The sequence below is a fragment of the Hyla sarda genome, chromosome 4 (assembly GCF_029499605.1).
Source record: "Hyla sarda isolate aHylSar1 chromosome 4, aHylSar1.hap1, whole genome shotgun sequence".
Lineage (NCBI taxonomy): Eukaryota > Metazoa > Chordata > Amphibia > Anura > Hylidae > Hyla > Hyla sarda.
In genome coordinates this window covers 296,124,022-296,145,046 of record NC_079192.1, presented here as the reverse complement: position 1 = coordinate 296,145,046, position 21,025 = coordinate 296,124,022, and the positions used below count along the sequence as shown (strand labels likewise).

The window sequence follows — 21,025 nt, the reverse complement described above, 5'->3', positions numbered from 1 at the left end:
CGTGACATCACGGCCCGCCCCCTTAATACAAGTCGATGGCAGGGGCGTGATGACCACCACGCCCCCTCCCATAGACTCGTATTGAGGGGGGCGGGCCGTGACATCACGAGGGACGGGGCCGTGACGTAACGATGCTCCAGCCTTTGTACTGCCCGTCATTACGTGCAAAGCGAACTCGTGCAGAGCGAACTGTGCAGTAATGACAGCGGGGTGCCGTAGCGGCAATCCCGGGGGTCCCCAGCAGCGGGACCGCGGCGATCTGACATCTTATCCCCTATCCTTTGGATAGGGGATAAGATGTCTAGGGGCGGAGTACCCCTTTAAGGTCAATCGGCCTGAAACACGTCGGCTTCCAGAGGTGCTTCCACTATGCACTAATGCACTTTTGTCCTAGTGCTCATTTTTCCTGCCTTTGTATGGACTTTTACTATTACTTAAGTAAAGGAATGTTTTTACTCAGTGCTGCCTCCAACTTCTCCTATGGTATTCAATTTGAGCTTTGAGGCTGGCTGTGCACGTGCCGAAACAGGTGAGCTGAATTACTACTTCACTATTTTAATTTACAAATCTGTTTAACTTTCTGGCACCAGTTGAATAAAAAAAAAATGTTTTCCAGTTGAATACCCCTTTAAGGACAATGGGGGAGATTTATCAAAGTTGTCTATGTCCCGCATCAATATAGACCAAACTACAGAGGGTTAGGCTAGTCTGTTGTGCGCCTAATTTATCCAAAGTTGCACGGCTCTTGATAAATTCTGTGCATGGACTATGCTTTGGTCTATATTTAAACCGGCTCCAGCATGGTCTGACATTTCAGCGTACTTTCAGCCGATGTGACTTGTCACCGAAAAGTCGCTTTTGATAAATTCAGCACCAATGCATCTTTCCGTCTAAAATAGACTAGAATGCATCATGTTCTAAAAATCCTCTAAAGCAAAATTCGCACAAAAGTCACACATATTTAGACTGCAACTTTCTGTGCGACAAATTTAGATGGGAAAAAAACAGTCTAAATGCTTTGATAAATCTCCCCAAATGAACGTAAATGAACGTCCTGATGTCCTGGTACTTCGCACACGAGGACATACGTTTACATGCTCTCTTTATGCCAGTAGGTTGTGGCTGCTATCAGCAGTCAGGGACCCTCCGGCAATGGCCAATAACCCTTCAGATGCTATGATCAACACTAATTACAGAATTTGAAGGATTGCGGGGGCTTTGTACGACTCATCAGAATACCCGTGGCGCGACAATGAGCCAAGATGGTGGCTGGAGGTCTCCTCACCTGCCTCCTGTCTCTCTCAGGGGATCACCCATTATACTGATCACTGAACAGTATTAGCAATTAAAGGGGTTATCCAGGAAAAACCTTTTTTTTATATATCAACTGGCTCCAGAAAGATAAACAGATTTGTAAATTACTTCTATTAAAAAATCTTAATCCTTTCAGTACTTATGAGCTTCTGAAGTTTAGGTTGTTCTTTTCTGTCTAAGTAATCTCTGATGACACGTGTCTCGGGAACTGCCCAGTTTAGAAGAGGTTTTCTATGGGAATTTGCTTCTAAACTGGGCGTTTCCCGAGACACGTGTCATCAGAGATTACTTAGACAGAAAAGAACAACCTTAACTTCAGAAGCTCATAAGTACTGAAAGGATTAAGATTTTTTAATAGAAGTAATTTACAAATCTGTTTAACTTTCTGGAACCATTTGATATATATATATAAAAAAAGTTTTTTCCTGGAATACCCCTATAAAGATTGCTTTAAAAAAATAAAATAAAAAAATAAAGTAAAAATTGCTGCTTTTTGGTCACATCACATTCCACATTTTTTTTTATAAAAAGCTACGAAAGACTCACATATACGCAAAAGTGGTACCGGTAAATACTACAGATCACAGCACAAAAATGAGTCTTCATACAGCCCTGTATACGGAAAAATTAGAAAGTTATAGGGGGTCAAAATAAGGCAGTTTTAAACATACTAATTTTGTAAAAGCAGTACAATAATAGAAAACCATGTAACCATGGGTATCATTTTAATTGTATTGACCCCCAGAATATAGGGAACATGTCATTTTACTGTAACATACAACGTGAAAACAAAATCCACCAAAATTAGCAAAATTGTGGTTTTCTTTACAATTTCCCAACAAAAATTATATATTTTTTGTTTCACAGTACATTTTATGGTAAAATGAGTGATGTAATTACAAAGTACAACTGGTCATGCAAAAAAACAAGCCCTTATGTGGGTCTGAAGATGGAAAAATAAAAGAGTTATGGAGAGGAGAGAAAAAAAAATGCTAAAATTTTAATGCTAAAAATTATTACCAGGATAGAGAAAAGTATACAAGTATATGTGCTTGATGGTAATGACTCAGTAGTATTTTATTTTATTACAAAGTTAATAAACTTATTGTCAGGGCCGGTTTTAGACTAAGTGTGGCCCTGGGCAAAAAAATAAAAATGGGGCCCATGGGTCACATGACCAAAGATGAAGGCCATAACATACCGTATTTATCGGCGTATAACACGCACTTTTAAAACTTAAATTCAAGGCAAAAAGTCTGCCTGCGTGTTATACACCGATAAATCTTTTTGTCACTGATTTAAAGTGGCCGCAGCAGCGGCTGCTTGTTAAGGATTAGCAGCCTGGCCGCGGCCACTTTAAATCAGTGACCAGCGCGCGGCTCCCCCTTTGTTTTTTTTTTTACATTTTCCTTCTTTTCCCCTCTGCTTTTTATTGTATTGTTTTTTTTTTTATCTTCGTTACCTAGCCGCGCTCGGCAGGCCAGGTCCGGTGTCGGCTGCGGTCAGTGAAGCCGGATGAGTGATGTCCTCTGCTAGCTCCGCTGCACAAGATCAGGGACGTCCCTCATTCAATGCTGCTGCCTCTGTGACTATTCTAAGGTGGCTGCGGTTAGGCTGCCAGCGGCGACCACACTGACCAGCGGCGGATGCAGCGAATGATGAGTGACGTCCCTGATGCTGTGCAGCCGGCAGAGTACGTCACTCATCCAGCTTCACTGACCGCAGCCCCAAGACCCGACACCGGACCTGGCCTGCCGAGCACGGCTAAGTAAGGAAGATGGGAAAAATGTATATATCAAAAACGGAGGGAAAGGGGGCATGATGTGAGGGGGGCATGATGTGAGGGGGGCATGGTGAGAGGGGGGCATGGTGAGAGGGGGGCATGGTGAGAAAGGGGCAAGATGAGAAAGGGGCAAGATGAGAGGGGGCAAGATGAGAGGGGGCAAGATGAGAGGGGGCATGATGAGAAGGGGGCATGGTGAGAGGGGGGCATGGTGAGAGGGGGGCATGGTGAGAAGGGGGCATGGTGAGAAGGGGGCATGGTGAGAGGGGGGCATGGTGAGAAGGGGGCATGGTGAGAAGGGGGCATGGTGAGAGGGGGGCATGGTGAGAGGGGGGCATGGTGAGAGGGGGCATGATGAGAAGGGGGCATGATGAGAAAGGGGCAAGATGAGAGGGGGCAAGGTGAGAGGGGGGCATGGTGAGAGGGGGCATGATAAGAGAGGGGTGGGGGAATGATAAGACAGTGGGGAATGATGAGAGGGTAAGGGGGGGTGTAAATGTGGCACACGGGCTGATAAAAGGGGAGGAATTATGTGGCACTGGAAGGGGGGACCAAACTGAAGTTCAGGCAAAATCAAAGTTAGAGGGATGATATGGCATTTAGTCTTTCATTTATCTTATATGTATTTTTTTTTAACTTAAATTTCCCTATTAAAATGGGGGTGCGTGTTATACGCCAGTGCGTGTTATACGCCGATAAATACGGTAAATGCAATATAGGGTCCAAATGTAAGCTATATAGGGGGAGATTTATGAAAACCTGTGCAGAGAGTAAATGAGTAGCATTCTCTACATAGGCTTTCATAAATCTCCCCCATAGTGAATACTTTTTGTTTAAAGGGCAACTGTCACTTAAAAATAGGTCAATAACCTGTCAGCACAGCACAAGCCGATCACTGGTATACTGCAGCCATACATTTGTTTTGCCACTCCTTGTCTTCTATGCTGTAAAAATGGCTTTTATCTACAGTTGGCAAAAGTCAGAGAGGCATGGTCAGGGATCTGCAATCTATTTTCCGACATCACAGCACCGCCCCGGCACCGCTCACTGACTAAGAAAGAAACAGAGCTGCATGCCAGTCAGTGACCCCCAAAGAAGAGAGGCTTGGCAACCCCTGGGTGATTGGAGCAACAGCACATGATTCCATGTCATTCCATTCATTCTCTATGGGGTCTCCATACATGTGGGTGCAGCGATCAGCAATGTTTATAAGTCCTATAGAGAACAAATGGAGCTCCAGGTGATCATGTGCTGCTGCTCCATTCATTTGGGGGGACAAGGGACCTCTTTTCTCATGATCGGTGGTGGTCCCAGGGGTCAGGTCTCACTGATCAGATATTCTGTGAATTGGTGATGACCTTTGGTGTACAGACCCCAGACTGGACCAAAAGACCCTCCCCCCTCCACACATTGCTCCCCATGGCGCTCTCTCATATATACTTTTCTGCATGACCCCATATCTCACATATACTGTTCTGTATGACCCCGTATTTCACATATATACTGCTCCCTATGACCTCCTATCACATATATACTGCTCCCTATGACCTCCTATCACATATATACTGCTCCCTATGACCCCCTATCACATATATACTGCTTCCTATGACCTTCTATCACATATATACTGCTCCCTATGACCTCCTATCACATATATACTGCTCCCTATTACCTCCTATCACATATATACTGCTCCCTATGACCCCCTATCACATATATACTGCTTCCTATGACCTTCTATCACATATATACTGCTCCCTATGACCTTCTATCACATATATACTGCTCCCTTTGACCCCCTATCACATATATACTGCTCCCTATGACCCCCTATCACATATATACTTCTCCCTATGACCCCCTATCACATATAAACTGCTCCCTATGACCTTCTATCACATATATACTGCTCCCTATGACCCCCCCTATCACATATATATATACTGCTCCCTATGATCTCCTATCACATATATATACTGCTTTCTATGACCCCCTATCACATATACTGCTCCATATGGCCCCCTTCTCCCATTATACACTGCTCCCTATGCTCCCCATATACTGCTACCTATACCCCTATATATTGCTAACTTTACCCCCTATATACAGTTTATATGCCCCTCATCACATGTACTGGTCTCCCCACCTTTCTCACAGCCCCCTCCCCCAATGCTTTTCCCTATTACCTCCTCCTCCTCTTTGTACACTGTATGGTAAAGGACCTGCGATGACATCATCAAGAAGGTCCTTTACCATACAGTGTGAGTGTCTATTCTGCTCTGTGGGCTCTCTGAAGCCCGGGCTCCCACAGGGCCACTCTCACATTACTGTAGTCTGCCGCAATTTGCATAAAATCATGTGCAAATTGTGGCAAAATTCAGTAATGCTCCTCTAGAGTTTAGGGGGCCCTTTTGGACATGGGGGCCCTGGGCAATTGCCCATGTTGCCCCCCTCCCCCCCTAAAACTGACCCTGCTTATTGTAGTAAAGAGATTTCCCGAGATCAGCTATCAATACCAGATCAGCTGTTAGGCTGGGTCCACACTACGTTTTCTCCCATACGGGAGCGCATACGGCAGGAGGGAGCTAAAACCTCGCGCTCCCGTATGTAACCGTATGCGCTCCCGTATGCCATTCACTTCAATGAGCCGACCGGAGTGAAACGTTCGGTCCGGTCGGCTCATTTTTGCGCCGTATGCGCTTTTACAACCGGACCTAAAACCGTGGTCAACCACGGTTTTAGGTCCGGTTGTAAAAGCGCATACGGCGCAAAAATGAGCCGACCGGACCGAACGTTTCACTCCGGTCGGCTCATTGAAGTGAATGGCATACGGGAGCGCATACGGTTACATACGGGAGCGCGAGGTTTTAGCTCCCTCCTGCCGTATGCGCTCCCGTATGGGACAAAACGTAGTGTGGACCCAGCCTAAGATGGGCTGCGGTGCTCGGGTGAGCAATATGGCATCATTGTTGTTTAGATTGCTACATACAGCTGCAAATTCTGTAGCAAGTGTGCAGCATTCAATGAATGGGACAAAGCAATACCCTGTACTGTTGCTATTAAATGTATGGCATGCAGTTTTTAAGAGCAATGTGTGCAGGTGTATGGAGCAATATTTAGGCTCGGTCCACATGTATCAGTTGTATTAGGATTAGGTTTTATTGCACTTAATTGACCACCAGTGATGCAAAAAAGCATCAGTTGCAATAAGGCTGGGCTCATTGGACATTGGACGTTCCGCTGTTCTGCTCTGTCATTGAGGTGGAACAATAACAAAAAATTGTACCAGTGGATATGTAAAATGCTAAAAGTGAATGTAAGCTGTGCTGCAGTAAGCTTGCAGCAGAATCTGCCAAAGAAGTGCCGTTCATCAATGGGACGCCTCTGTGAAAAATTCACATAAGCACCAATTCTGGCAGATTGTAAATGGCGAGGATCCACTATGGAAATTCAGTCTAGAAATTTGGAGGGAATGTTTTAGTTTTGTTGCACAAAAACTCGCAAGCCCTTTCAAAACACCTCAAATCTATACCAGCCCAGACCTGGCTTATAAAACTGCCTTTGAAAAAGAACTTTTTTGTCCCAACTTTTTTGTCGAGAGCACATTTTTGTCGCAACTGCAATTTTTTTGTGCAAAAAGTCACAGGGAATAGGATGATTCTTACTAAATGTAGTTCTCAGGTGATTTATTATTTTTTGCTTACATGCATCCAATGTATCAATCCCCTTGGAATAGTATGATAAGTATGTCATACATAAGCAAAACCAAAGCAAAAATAAATCACTTTATCATTTTTGTCTTTAGAAAGTGTGCTTTAATTTATTTTTGCCTTGGCATTGCTTATGTAACATATTGCAGTTGCTATACAAAGGCAGTTTTGTAAGCCTGGTCTCGTCAGTGTAGATTTGTGGTGTTTTGTAGGGGTTTACGACTTTTAGTTTTATTAGGGTATGGGCTCTTTCACATTTATTAACACAGTACTTAATTATGATTATAATCATTATTATTGTTATTATTGCACACTGTTTTGTAGTCCTTATACAGAATTATTATATGCAATCATTCAATTGCAAACACTGTTCAATACTATGCCTCCTAGCAACACATTGATCAGTGTTATCGGTGCTGAGCTTGTCCAGCCTCCCGAAGCAGACTTGATTAGACGGCATGGAGGCAGTCCGGTCATCAGCCCCACCTGAACCAACCGTAACTGTATTTTAAGTACTTTTAGATGCCGCAATCACTGCCGTTAACTTCCAAGACTGTAGCTTGCTGTGATCCTGACAGTTTAAACCCTTGATGCCATAGTCAATAGCAACCACAGCATCTAGGGGTAGACAGAAAATTTGCCTGTCAGCATAACATGATTGGCATAATACGTTGCAGATAGCCAGGCCCGTCGCTACCGGACCGGCAAACCAAGCAATTGCTTGGGGCCCCGAGCTGGCTGGGGGGCCCCGAGCAGAGCCGGCACATTTCAATTAAATTACCTTTGTAGGGTGCAGGCCCCTTAAGAAACAAACCGGCACCGGACAGGTCAGGGGCTGATACATCACGTGCCCCGCGCAGGCACGCACGTACGTCTACGCCAATCACCTGACCTGTCCCTGCCTACGTCCCCACGCGAACCTCCAGCATCCTCCGTGCAGTCACAGGAGCAGCAGCAGACTCACGCCGCTGCAACGATCCGCGGCAGGGTAAGTAAACTGGCGCGGGGGGCCTGGGGGGGGGGGAGGGATTATATGGTGGTTAGGGGACTGCAATGGTGATGAGAGGTGTGTGTGTGGGGGTGGGGTGGGGTGGGTGTTATGGGGGTGATGAGAGATGCAGGGGGGTGTTATGGGGGTCATGAGAGATGCAGGGGGGGTGTTATGGGGTCATGAGAGATGCAGGGGGTGTTATGGGGGTCATGAGAGATGCAGGGGGGTGTTATGGGGGTCATGAGAGATGCAGGGGGGTAGTTATGGGGTCATGAGAGATGTAGGGGGGTGTTATGGGGGTCATGAGAGATGCAGGGGGTGTTATGGGGGTCATGAGAGATGCAGGGGGGGTGTTATGGGGGTCATGAGAGATGCAGGGGGGGTGTTATGGGGGTCATGAGAGATGCAGGGGGGGTGTTATGGGGGTCATGAGAGATGCAGGGGGGGTGTTATGGGGGTCATGAGAGATGCAGGGGGGTGTTATGGGGGTCATGAGAGATGCAGGGGGGTGTTATGGGGGTCATGAGAGGTGCAGGGGGAGTGTTATGGGGGTGATGAGAGGTGCAGGGGGGGTGTTATGGGGGTGATGAGAGGTGCAGGGGGGGTGTTATGGGGGTGATGAGAGATGCAGGGGGTGTTATGGGGGTCATGAGAGATGCAGGGGGGGTGTTATGGGGGTGATGAGAGGTGCAGGGGGGTGTTATGGGGGTGATGAGAGGTGCCGGGGGGGGGGGGTGTTATGGGGGTGATGAGAGATGCAGGGGGGTAGTTATGGGGTCATGAGAGATGTAGGGAGGTGTTATGGGGGTCATGAGAGATGCAGGGGGGTGTTATGGGGGTCATGAGAGATGCAGGGGGTGTTATGGGGGTCATGAGAGATGCAGGGGGGTAGTTATGGGGTCATGAGAGATGTAGGGGGGTGTTATGGGGGTCATGAGAGATGCAGGGGGGGTGTTATGGGGGTCATGAGAGATGCAGGGGGGGTGTTATGGGGGTCATGAGAGATGCAGGGGGGTTGTTATGGGGGTCATGAGAGATGCAGGGGGGGTGTTATGGGGGTCATGAGAGATGCAGGGGGGTGTTATGGGGGTCATGAGAGATGCAGGGGGGTGTTATGGGGGTCATGAGAGATGCAGGGGGGGGGTGTTATGGGGGTGATGAGAGGTGCAGGGGGGGGGTGTTATGGGGGTGATGAGAGGTGCAGGGGGGGTGTTATGGGGGTGATGAGAGATGCAGGGGGGTGTTATGGGGGTCATGAGAGATGCAGGGGGGGTGTTATGGGGGTGATGAGAGATGCAGGGGGGTGTTATGGGGGTGATGAGAGGTGCAGGGGGGGTGTTATGGGGGTGATGAGAGATGCAGGGGGGTGTTATGGGGGTGATGAGAGATGCAGGGGGGTGTTATGGGGGTGATGAGAGATGCAGGGGGGTGTTATGGGGGTGATGAGAGGTGCAGGGGGGTGTTATGGGCGTGATGAGAGGTGCAGGGGGGGTGTTATGGGGGTGATGAGAGATGCAGGGGGGTGTTATGGGGGTCATGAGAGATGCAGGGGGGGTGTTATGGGGGTCATGAGAGATGCAGGGGGGTGTTATGGGGGTGATGAGAGGTGCAGGGGGGTGTTATGGGGGTGATGAGAGGTGCAGGGGGGTGTTATGGGGGTGATGAGAGGTGCAGGGGGGGGGTGTTATGGGGGTGATGAGAGGTGCAGGGGGGTGTGTTATGAGGGTGATGAGAGGTGCCCCCCCCTGCACCTCTCCTCATCACCCCCCCCCATAGTAATGATGAGGAGAGGTTTGGCGGGGGGTTATGGGGGTGATGAGGACACAGAGGATAAGAGGGGTGTATATGTATATATGATGTGTATGCATGTGTGGCAGTATTGTATTCAGTGGATACAGTGTGGAGCAGCATTGTATTCTGGGTACAGTGTGTGGCAGTATTATATTTAGTGGGTACAGTGTGTAGCAGTATTTTTTTCAGGGTACAGTGTATAGCAGTATTATATTCAGGGTCGAGTGTGGGGCAGTATTTTATTTAGGGTACAGTATGTGGCAGGATTATATTTAGTGGGTACAGTGTATGGCAGTATTATATTCAGGGTACAGTGTGGGGCAGTATTTTATTCAGGGTACAGTGTATAGCAGTATTATATTCAGGGTACAGTGTATAGCAGTATTATATTCAGGGTACAGTGTGTGGCAGGATTATATTTAGTGGGTACAGTGTATGGCTGTATTATATTCAGGGTACAGTGTGGGGCAGTATTATATTTAGGGTACAGTGTGGGGCAGTATTTTATTTAGGGTACAGTGTGGCAGTATTATATTCAGGGTACAGTGTACAGCAGTATTATACTCAGGGTACAGTGTACAGCAGTATTATTTTTAGTGGGTACATTGTAGGGCAGTATTATATTCAGGGTACAGTGTATAGCAATATTATATTCAGGGTACAGTGTGGGGCAGTATTTTATTTAGAGTACACTTTCTGACAAGGTTATAATGATTACTGTCTTCATGCAGAGGATGAGGATCTGCTGACAGTGAGGAGCCAATGATGTCTGGAAGTCAGACTCTGCAGAGAAGATGGAGCTGGAGGAAGACCTGGTCTCTGGATGAGATGAAGAAGAAAAGAAGACGTCCCTCAGGTCACTGATATCATTGTGTGTTCTCCTGACTGTCCCATCAGAGCTCTAGTCACTTGTAAGTTCTGCAGTGATGATGGGTAAAACTGTGTCCAATCTGTGTCTCTCCAGCTGTTACAAAACTACAACTCCCATTGCCAGAGGCTCTCCAGACATGATGGGAGTTTTAGCTTTCCAACAGCTGGAGAACCACTTCAACCGAGGTGATCGGTGGGGGTCTCAGCAGTCAAACCCCCACCCAAAAAAAATGGCCCTGGGTGGGGGGGGGGGGGGGTCTGGACAGGGGGTATGGGTAGGGTATACTGCTGCACCTAATGTGGGGGGAACACTGCTGCACCTAATGTGGGGGGAACACTGCCTACCTAATGTGGAGGGGAACACTGCTGCACCTAATGTGGGGGGGACACTGCCTACCTAATGTGGGGGGAACACTGCTGCACCTAATGTGGGGGGAACACTGCTGCACCTAATGTGGGGGGGGGGGGACACTGCCTACCTAATGTGGGGGGAACACTGCTGCACCTAATGTGCGTCGTATCGACGTTCGCTCACGTTGCGCTCCAAGAATTCAAGGGCCGGCGTTAGTATGTCCTGACGCCAGCCCTAGAGCGTGACGTGCGTGAACATCAAAGGGGGGGGGGGGCCTCCATGTCCATTTTGCTTGGGGCCCCCAAATTCCTTCAAACGGCCCTGCAGATAGCATAGAAGAGACACAGTAACCCGCACTCACCGCTAGGCTTCAGTCGTCCGACTCCACTTCAACTGCTCACGCGGACATCACCAGTTCCAGACCTCATGCAGGGCGCTCAGAGGTGACTGACAGCAGTTTTGCGCTGTGTGCACTTCTTCTGGCCTTGTTGCAGTACAGATCTGTGCTCCTAGTGTGACACAAAAAATTATAAAAAAGACAATTACGGTAAGCACAGTTACTCCTACATTATAAATGCATTATACACATAACTGATATCTGTAATGACCCAAGCTATAAAACAAAACCTGTATGCTGGACGCCAATAAAAAAATAAAAAAAACATGCAACCATTGTGGCTTTTTGTTAATCCCTTCTCCCAAACAACTAAACAAAAAACAAACCCACATACAGCTCTGTCAATTAAAAAATAAAACTTGCAGCTTTCCAAATATAAAGACACACGGACATGACTTTATAACAAAAAGAATATATGGAAAAAAAAATTATATTGTATACTGGAAGTCCCATAGAATTGCATGGGACATTAGACAAAACAAATTGCAAATTGAGTGGGATACAGTGGTGCAAAAAAAAAGTATTTAGTCAGCCACCAATTGTGCAAGTTCTCCCACTTAAAAAGATGAGAGAGGCCTGTAATTTTATTCATAGGTATACCTCAACTATGAGAGACAGAATGAGAAAAAAAATCACATTGTCTGATTTTTAAAGAATTTATTTGCAAATTATGGTAGAAAATAAGTATTTGGTCAATAACAAACGTTAATCTCAATACTTTGTTATATACCCTTTGTCGGCAGTGACAGAGGTAAAACGTTTTGTGTAGGTCTTCACAAGGTTTTCCACACACTGTTGATGGTATTTTGGCCCATTCCTCCATGCAGATCTCCTCTAGAGCAGTGATGTTTTGGGCTGTTGCTGGGCAGACTTTCAACTCCCTCCAAAGGTTTTCTATGGGGTTGAGATCTGGAGACTGGCTAGGCAACTCCAGGACCTTGAAATGCTTCTCACAAAGCCACTCCTTCATTGCCTGGGCAGTGTATTTGGGATCATTCTCATGCTGAAAAACCCAGCCATGTTTCATCTTCAATGCCCTTGCTGAGGAAGGAGGTTTTCACTCAAAATCTCATGATACATGGCCCCATTCATTCTTTCCTTTACACGGATCAGTCATCCTGGTCCCTTAGCAGAAAAATAGCCCCAAAGCATGATGTTTCCACCCCCATGCCTCACAGTAGGTATGGTGTTCTTTGGATGCAACTCAGCATTCTTTCTCCTCCAAACACGACAAGTTGAGTTTTTAACAAAAAGTTCTACTTTGGTTTCATCTTACCATATGACATTCTCCCAATACTCTTCTGTATCATCCAAATGCTCTCTAGCAAACGTCCAATGGGCCCGGACATATACTGGCTTAACCCCTTAAGGACCACAGGCATACAGGTACGCCCTGACGTCCTGGTACTTAAGGACCAAGGGCATACCTGTTCATGAAATTATTCAGCAGGCACCCCATGCATACCCCTGGGGGGTCCTGCAATTCAGATCAGCGATTTCAGGTCTCTGGTGACCCAGAAACCCAGAAAAAAGGGTGAATGGGGCGTCCCAAGACACAGCAGGAGGTGAGACCTGTTCAACTCCTGCTGTTGCTTAGCAACAACGCTTAGCACGCACAGCCAAAGGGCATGCTGGGAGTTGTAGTTTTGCAACAGCTGGAGTTCCAACTACAACTCCCAGCATGCCCTTTGGTAGTCTGTGCATGCTGGGGGTTGTAGTTATGCAACAGCTGGAGGTGCATTTTTTTCTATGAAAAAGTGTGCCTCTAGCTGTTGCATAACTACAATTCCCAGCATGCACAGACAGCCGAAGGGTATGCTGGGAGTTGTAGCAGTGTGCCTTCAGCTGTTGCAAAACTACAACTCTCAGTATGCCCTTCAGCTGTCAATGCATGCTGAGAGTTGCCGTTTTACAACAGGTGAAGGCACACTGGTTGTGAAAGTGTTTGTGTCCTAAACTCTGCAACCAGTGTTCCTCCAGCTGTTGCAAAAATACAACTCCCAGCATGCACTGAAAGACCATACATGCTGGGAGTTATAGTTTTGCAACATCTGGAGGCACACTGGTTGCGAAACACAGAGGAAAGTAACAAACTCTCAGTGTTTCGCAACCAATGTGCCTCCAGCTGTTGCAAAAATACAACTCCCAGCATGCACTGAAAGACCATACATGCTGGGAGTTCTAGTTTTGCAACATCTGGAGGCACACTGGTTGCGAAACACAGAGGAAAGTAACAAACTCTCAGTGTTTTGCAACCAATGTGCCTCCAGCTGTTGCATAACTACAACTCCCAGCATGTATGGTCTGTCAGTGCATGCTGGGATTTGTAGTTTTGCAACAGCTGAAGGTCCCTCCCCATGTGAATGTACAAGGTACATTCACACGGGCTGATGATTACAGCAAGTTTTTTTGCTGCAAGTTTGAGATGCGGTAAACTCCCAGCGAGAAACTCACTGTAAACCCCCGCCCGTGTGAATGTACCCTAAAAACACTACACCACACTACCCCTACACAAAATAAAAAGTAAAACACTACATATACATATACCCCTACACAGTCCCCCCCCCCCCCAATAAAAAATGTTTTTTCTTGTACGGCACTGTTTGCAAAACGGAGCCTCCAGCTGTTGAAAAACAAATCCCAGTATTGCTGGACAGCCATTGGCTGTCAAGGCATGCTGGGAGTTTTGCAACAGCTGGAGACACCATGTTTGGGAAGCACTGCCATAGGGTATTTTGGTGGCGGATGCAAATCCCCAATTTATGCCTCAAATGCACATGGCACTCTCTCGCTTTTGAGCCCTGTCGTATTTCAAGGCAACAGTTTAGTGCCACATATGGGGTATTTCCGTACTCAAAAGAAATTGCGTTACAAATTTTCTCCTTTTATCTCTTATGAAAAGGTAAAGTTGGGGTCTACACCAGCTTGTTAGTGTAAAAAAATAAATTTTTTACACTAATACACTGGTGTTGCCCCATACTTTAAATTTTCACAAGCGGTAAAAGGTGTTTAATGAATTTTCGTTTGATGTGAAAAAAAAAAAAAAAAATTTCACTAAAATGCTGGTGCACTAAAGTGCTCTGTGGGCGAACTACAATGCTCAGAAAAGAAGGAGCGCCATTGGGCTTTTGGAGAGAGAATGTGTCCGAAATTGAAGGCCATGTGTGTTTACAAAGCCCCCATGGTGCCAGAACAGTGGATCCCACCACATGTGACCCCATTTTGGAAACTACCCCCCTCACGTAATGTAATAAGGGGTACAGTGAGCATTTACACCCCGCAGGTGTCTGACAGAATTTAATTTTTCATTTGCACAGCCCACTGTTCCAAAGATCTGTCAAACACCAGTGGAGTGTATGCTCACTGCACCCTTTATTAAATTCTGTGAGGGGTGTAGTTTCCAAAATGGGGTCACATGTGGGGGGAGGGTCCACTATTCTGGCACCATGGGGGCTTTGTAAACGCACATGGCCCCCGACTTTTATTCCAACCAAATTCTCTCTCCAAAAGCTCAATGGCGCTCCTTCTCTTTGGAGCATTGTAGTTCGTCCGCAGAGCACATATGGGGTATTTCTATACTCAGAAGAAATGGGATTATACATTTTAGGAGGCTTTTTCTCCTATTACCCCTTTTCTAATTCTAATCAAATTTTTCATTTTTACATCCAACTTTAGCGGACATTTGTCAAACACCTGTGGGGTGTAAAGGCTCACTGTACCCCTTGTTACGTTCCTTGAGGGGTGTAGTTCCCAAATAGTGTGCCATGTGATTTTTTTTTTGTTGCTGTTCTGGCACCATAGCAGGTTCCCAAATGTGACATGCCCCCCAAAAACCATTTCAGCAAAATTTGCTTTCCAAAAGCCAAATGTGACGTCCACATTTGGGGTATTTCCATACTCAGAAGAGATGGGGTTACAAATTTTAGGGGGCAGTTTCTGCTATTACCCCTTGTTAAAATGTAAAATTTGGGGAAAGAACTGCATTTTAGTGAAAAAAATATTCATTTACACATCCAACTTTAACGAAATGTCGTCTAACACCTGTGGGGTTTTAAGGCTCACTGTACCCCTTGTTACGTTCCTTGAGGGGTGTAGTTTCCAAAATAGTATGTCATGATGGTTTTTTTATTTATTTTTTTATTTGCCGTTCTGACACCATAGGGGCTTCCTAAAAGTGACATGCCCCCCAAAAACCATTTCAGAGAAACTCACTCTAAAAAATCCCATTGTCGCTCCTTCCATTCCCTCTACTGCGCCCCCAGGACACTTTACATATACATATGAGGTTTTTCCTTACTCAAGAGAAATTGGGTTGCACATTTTTGGGGGGGATTTCTCTCCTTTTAGTCCTTGTAAAAATTCAAAAACTGGGTCTACAAGAACATGTGAGTGTAAAAAAATGAAGATTTTGAATTTTCTCCTTCAGTTTGCTGCTATTCCTGTGAAACAACTAAAGAGTTAACACATATTTTGAATACTTTAAGGGGTGCCGTTTTTATAATGGGATCATTTATGGAGTATTACTAATATGAAGGCCCTCCAAATCCACTTCAAAACTGAACTGGTCCCTGAAAAATTCATATTTTGAAAATGTTGTGAAAAATTGGAAAATTTCTGCTGAACTTTGAAGACCTCCGATGTCTTCCAAAAGTAAAAACATGTCATCTTTATGATGCAAACATAAAGTAGGCATATTGTATATGTGAATCAATATATCATTTGATTGGTATGTCTATTTTCCTTACAAGCAAAGAGCTTCAAAGTAAACATGACATTTTTTTATTTTTCACCAAGAAATTATGCAAGTATCTACGAAAATTTACCACTATGTTAAAGTAGAATATGTCACGAAAAAAACATTCTCAGAATCAAATTAAAAAGTAAAAGCATCCCAGAGTTATTAATGCTTAAAGTGACAGTGGTCAGATTTGCAAAAAATGCTCTGGTCCTTAAGGTGAAAATGGGCTTGTTCCTTGAGGCGGTTAAGCAGGGGGACACATCTGGCACTGCATGATTTGAGTCCCTGGCGGCGTAGTGTGTTACTGATGGTAGCCTTTGTTACTTTGGTCCCAGCTCTCTGCAGGTCATTCTCTAGGTCCCCCCCTGTGGTTCTGGGATTTTTGCTCTCCGTTCTTGTGATCATTTTTACACCATGTGGGGCCCCAGGGATTCAGTCTTCCCAGCCTGATGCAGGTCTACAATTTTGTTTCTGGTGTCCTTTGACAGCTCTTTGGTCTTGGCCATAGTGGAGTTTGGAGTGTGATTGTTTGAGGTTGTGGACAGGTGTCTTTTATACTGATAACAAGTTCAAACGGGTGCCATTAATACAGTAACGAGTTTAGGACAGAGGAGACTCTTAAAAAAGAAGTTACAGGTCTATGAGAGCCAGAAATCTTACTTATTTTCCACCATAATTTGCAAATAAATTGTTTAAAAATCAGACAATGTGATTTTATGGATTTTTTTTTCTCAATATGTCTCTCATAGTTGATGTATACCTATGATGACAATTACAGGACTCTCTCATCTTTTTAAGTGGGAGAACTTGGACAATTGGTGGCTGACAATACTTTTTTGCCCCACTGTATATAGGCTCACTTGCCTCTTTACAGTGACCTTTTTGAATTAAATAGTTTTTACTGTTTAGTAGCAATAGAATAATAAAATGAAATATATGGACTGTAGACCATATTTTTTTTCTTATGGAATGTAATTCTTCATGTTTGTCGTAAATGTTTAAATATTACATTAAATGCCTGAAGTGTTGGCCAACTATATCTGCCAAGAGGAAGTAATGAATAATATTGTCCATGTTGTTGGTGGTTTCCACATGAATACTATGCAAATTTCAACATTGAAATATTTGTTTTGGATGGCCCAAATAACTGTACTTGATAAGATGAAGTTAGAACACATTGAACACATTTACCTTTTAAAATATAGGATATTAAAAATCATTTAACATATAACATGTCTCTGCAAATGATTTACCCATTTAGGACTGACAGATTGACACATATATACACTGCTCAAAAAAATAAAGGGAACACTAAGATAACACATCCTAGATCTGAATGAATGAACTAATCGTATGAAATACTTTCATCTTTACATAGTTGAATGTGCTGACAACAAAATCACACAAAAATTATCAATGAAAATCAAATTTATCAACCCTCGGAGGTCTGGATATGGAGTCACACTCAAAATCAAAGTGGAAAACCACACTACAGGCTGATCAAACTTTGATGTAATGTCCTTAAAACAAGTCAAAATAGTGTGTGGCCTCCTGATGAGGTAGCGGATGGTCTCCTGAGGAATGTCCTCCCAGACCTGGACTAAAGCATCTGCCAACTCCTGGGCAGTCTGAGGTGCAACGTGTTGGTGGATCGAGCGAGAAATGATGTCCCAGATGTGCTCAATTGGATTCCGTTCTGGGGAATGGGCAGGCCAGTCCATAGCATCAATGCCTTCCTCTTGCAGGAACTGCTGACACACTCCAGCTACATGAGGTCTAGCATTGTCTTGCATTAGGAGGAACCCAGGGCCAACCGCACCAGCATATGGTCTCACAAGGGGTCTGAGGTTCTCATCTCAGTACCTAATGGCAGCCAGGCTACCTCTGGCAAGCACATGGAGGGCTGTGTGCCCCCCCAAAGAAATGATACACCACGCCATTACTGACCCACCGCCAAACTGGTCATGCTGGAGGATGTTGCGTCTGTCACATGTGCTCCGTGTGAACCTGCTTTCATCTGTGAAGAGCACAGGGCGCCAGTGGCGAATTTGCCAATCTTGGTTTTCTCTGGCAAATGCCAGACATACTGCACGGTGTTGGGCTGTAAGCACAACCCCCTCCTGTGGACCTCGGACCCTCATACCACCCTCATGGCGTCTGTTTCTGACTGCTTGAGTGGACACATGCACATTTGTTGCCTGCTTGAGGTAATTTTGCAGGGCTCTGACAGTGCTCCTCTTGCTCCTCCTTGCACCAAGGCGGAGGTAGAGGTCCTGCTGCTGGGTTTTTGCCCTCCTACAGCCTCCTCCACATCTCCTGATGTACTGGCCTGTCTCCTGGTAGCGCCTCCATGCTCTGGACACTATGCTGACAGTCACAGCAAACTTTCTTGCCACAGCTCGCATTGATGTGCCATCCTGGATGAGCTGCACTACCTGAGCCACTTGTGTGGGTTGTAGACTTTGTCTCATACTACCACTAGAGTGAAAGCACCGCCAGCATTTAAAAGTGACCAAAACCTCATCCAGGAAGCATAGGAACTGAGAAGTGGTCTGTGGTCACCATCTACAGAACCACTCCTTTATTGGGGGTGTCTTGCTAATTACCTATAATTTCCACCTGTTGTCTGTTCCATTTGCAAAACTGCTTGTGAAATTGTCAATCAGTGTTGCTTCCTGAGTGGACAGTGTTATTTCCCAGAAGTGTAATTGACTTGGAGTTACATTGTATTGTTTAAGTGTTCCCCTTATTTTTTTGAGCAGTGTATATATACACAATGGTGCAGCACTCCAAATAGGATGAAAACCAAAGCGGGATTTATTCAACTTATGGCAAAGCAGCTGCTGTTACATGAGTTGAATAAATCATGCTTTGGTTTCCATCCTATTTGGGGTGCTTCGCCATTGTGTACCTATTTAAGTAGATCCTGATCGGATCTGGGAAGCTGGCATCCGCACACTGAACTCATTGAGTAGTGCTGCAGTACAGTAGTCTGTTTGTGCTCAAAAAAGTATTTAGTCAGCCACCAATTGTGCAAGTTCTCCCACTTAAAAAGATGAGAGAGGCCTGTAATTTTCATCATAGGTATACCTCAACTATGAGAGACGTAATGAGGGGAAAAAAATCCATAAATTCACATTGTCTGATTTTTAAAGAAATGATTTGCAAATTATGGTGGAAAATAAGTATTTGGTCAATAAAAGTTCATCTCAATACTTTGTTATATACCCTTTGTTGGCAATGACAGAGGTCAAACTTTTTCTCTAAGGCTGGGTTCACACTACGTTTTAAGCAATACGGGACAGTATATGGCTGGGGGAAGCGAAAACCGCGCGCTCCCATATCCCAGCCATATCCGGCCCATTTGTAATGCATTTCAATGAGCCGACCGAGTCAAACGCTGATTCGGGTTGGCTCATTTTTGCCCCGGTTTTAGGTCCGGTTAGAGAACCATATACGGGACAAAAGTGAGCTGGCCGGTCGGCTGATTGAAATGCATTACATATGGGCCGGATATGGCTGGGATATGGGAGCACCTGTGTTTTTTCGCTCTCCACAGCCATATACGGCCTCGTATTGCTTAAAACGTAGTGTGAACCTAGCCTAAGTCTTCACAAGGTTATCACAAACTGTTGCTGGTATTTTGGCCCATTCCTCCATGCAGATCTCCTCTAGAGCAGTGATGTTTTGGGGGCTGTCGCTGTACAACACGGACTTTCAACCCGCTTGAAGGTTTTCTATCAGGTTGAAATCTGGAGACTGGCTAGGCAGCTTCAGAACCTTAAAATGCTTCTTACAAAGCCACTCCTTCACGGGTGGTGTGTTTGGGATCATTGTCATGCTGAAAGACTCAGCCACGTTTCATCTCCAATGCCCTTGCTGATGGAAGGAGGTTTTCACTCAAAATCTCACGATACATGGCCCCATTCATTCTTTCTAGAGATGAGCGAACAGTAAATTCGATTCGTCACAAACTTCTCGGCTCGGCAGTTGATGACTTATCCTGCGTAAATTAGTTCAGCCTTCAGGTCCTCCGGTGGGCTGGAAAAGGTGGATACATTCCTAGGAAAGTGTCTCCTAGGACTGTATCCACCTTTTCCAGCCCATCGGAGCACCTGAAACTGAACTAATTTATGCAGGAAAAGTCATCAACTGCCGAGCCGAGAAGTTCGCGACGAATCGAATTTACTGTAAGTTCGCTCATCTCTAATTCTTTCCTTTACATGGATCAGTTGTCCTGGTCCCTTTGCAGAAAAACAGCCCCAAAGCATGATGTTTCCACCCCCATGCTTCACAGTAGGGATGGTGTTCTTTGTATGCAACTCAGCATTCTTTCTCCTCCAAACACGAGTTTTTACCAAAAAGTTCTACTTTGGTTTCATCTGACCATATGACATTGTCCTAATCCTCTTTTGGATCATCCAAATGCTCTCTAGCAATCTTCAGACGGGCCTGGACATGTACTGGCTTAAACAGGGGAGCACATCTGGCAATTCATGATTTGAGTCCCTGGCGGTGTAGTGTGATACTGATGGTAGCCTTTGTAACTTTGGTCCCAACTATCTGCAGGTCATTCACTAGGTCCCCCCCATGTGATTCTGGGATTTTTGTTCACCGTTCTTGTGATCATTTTAACACCACGGGGTGAGATCTTGCGTGGAGCCCCAGAACGAGGGAGGTTATCAGTGGTCTTGTATATAATATAATTGCTCCCACAGTTGATTTCTTCACACCAAGCTGCTTGCCTATTGCAGATTCAGTCTTCCCAACCTGGTGCAGGTCTAGAATTTTGTTTCTGGTGTCCTTCGACAGAAGTTTGGTCTTGGCCATAGTGGAGTTTGGAGTGTGACTGTTTGAGGTTGTGGACAGGGGTCTTTTAAGTTCAAACGGGTGCCATTAATACAGGTAATGAGTGGAGGAAAGAAGTTACAGGTCTATGAGAGCCAAAAATCTTGCATGTTTGTAGGTGACCAAATACTTATTTTCCACCATAATTTCAAAATAAATTCTTTAAAAATCAGACAAATAAATTCTTTAAAAATCAGACAATGTGATTTTATGGCACTCGTTATATATGGT

General features: G+C 45.2%; 1 protein-coding gene and 1 long non-coding RNA gene across 2 annotated transcripts in view; one reads left to right on the top strand and one right to left on the bottom strand.

The window, feature by feature from the left end:
• MYBPC1 (myosin binding protein C1) overlaps positions 1 to 21,025 on the top strand; it is a 388,140-nt gene that overhangs the window by 60,791 nt on the left and 306,324 nt on the right. The window lies entirely within an intron of this gene.
• LOC130369393 (uncharacterized) overlaps positions 1 to 21,025 on the bottom strand; it is a 54,331-nt gene that overhangs the window by 16,363 nt on the left and 16,943 nt on the right. The window contains exon 2 of the long non-coding RNA XR_008892738.1: positions 11,173 to 11,320. This is a non-coding gene — a long non-coding RNA (uncharacterized LOC130369393). The remainder of the gene's footprint in view (positions 1 to 11,172; positions 11,321 to 21,025) is intronic.